The 1,202-nt window shown below is 66.7% G+C and overlaps 1 protein-coding gene across 11 annotated transcripts in view; it reads left to right on the forward strand.

Annotated features, from left to right (window-relative positions):
* Window positions 1-639: 639 nt before the first annotated feature.
* The window catches only part of Ppfibp1 (PPFIA binding protein 1), a 136,780-nt gene continuing 136,217 nt past the window's right edge, over window positions 640-1,202 (forward strand). For 8 of the 11 annotated variants that reach the window (XM_029478958.1, XM_029478956.1, XM_029478959.1 and 5 more), the window contains exon 1: window positions 663-824. The gene's annotated coding sequence lies outside the window, so the exon portion shown is untranslated. Of the gene's footprint in view, window positions 825-1,202 lie in introns of all 11 variants that reach the window. The other 3 variants (XM_029478953.1, XM_029478961.1, XM_021164015.2) reach the window with 1 other exon arrangement.

Raw genomic sequence — 1,202 nt, forward strand, 5'->3', positions numbered from 1 at the left:
AGATCAGCCTTGATATGTGTCACAGCGGTGAGGGGGGGGGACCTCAAAAAATATAAATAGTAAAATATTTACCCCCCTCCCTCTGGAGAGTTCATTTTATTTCTCTGGAAGCTTGCGTGTCTTTTTATTTTTGTCTCGTTACTAAATGCAAAAGCAGCCACGTGGTTGAGCGCCGCTAGATGACCACGCGGAGCTAGGGTGGCCACGTCTGGGATCCTTGTCCGCTCAGTCTCTGCAAGTCCTCGGTTTCCCCGGGCCGTCCCCGGCCCGCGCTGCAGGGCAGGAGGCCTCCGGGGCCTTTTACTTTATCCGCGGGGCTCCCCGCCCGTCACGTCCGCTCGGTCCGCGACACAGAGGCGTTCTTTCGGGATGAGCGTCGCTTCCGACCCGGGAAGAGCTGCGAGAGACCGCCCGGCACAGCGCAGCCCTTTATCCGCGCCCTACGGACCGCAGCGGACCGGGCGCGCTCCCCACCGACGCCCACTCCCAGCTCTGCTGGGCTCCGCCAGGAATGTTGGTGACCGGGCGCCGCCTCGGAGTGACCGCGCGCCCGACCAATCAGAGGGCCGCAGGCGCGAGGCCCCGCCCCCTCCGCCCCTGGGGCTGGTTCCCGCCGGGGGAGGGGCGGGGCGGCGGGCCGAGGAGGACCGAGGGGAGGCGGCACCTGGGCGGCGGTGATGTCAGCCGGGCGCTGTGCTCCAGCCCCGGCTCCTGTCGCCGTTTAGGGCGCGGGGGCGGCCGCGTCGAGAGTGGCGATCTGGCAGCCGGGCGGGTGCCGGGAGGCGGAACTGCAACTTGTGGAGCTCGGCGGCCCTCCGCCTCAGGTAAGCCAGCCGCGGGCGGTTCCTTCTGCGACCCGCGCCCGCGTTCTCGGGGATCTCTAGGGAGTGGGGGGCAGCAGCTTCGGGGTGACAGGAAGGGCTTGTCTGGGTCCTCGGTTCCCTCACCCGGACTCCCCACACAGCACAGAACTCCAGTCAGGGAAGTGTGCCCGGACTCCCCCAGAGACTCCAGTCAGGGAAGTGTGCTCCCAGCTCACACCCAGACTCCCCTCCACAGACTCCAGTCAGGGAAATGTGCTCCCAGCTCACACCCGGTCTCCCCTTCACACCACAGTCTCCAGTCAGGGAGATGTGCTCCCACTTCACACCCGGTCCTCCCCCCCCCCCCTGCAGCCAGGGAAGTGTGCTCCCAGCTCACAC

The sequence above is a fragment of the Mus caroli genome, chromosome 6 (genome assembly GCF_900094665.2).
Source record: "Mus caroli chromosome 6, CAROLI_EIJ_v1.1, whole genome shotgun sequence".
Taxonomy (NCBI): Eukaryota; Metazoa; Chordata; class Mammalia; order Rodentia; family Muridae; genus Mus; species Mus caroli.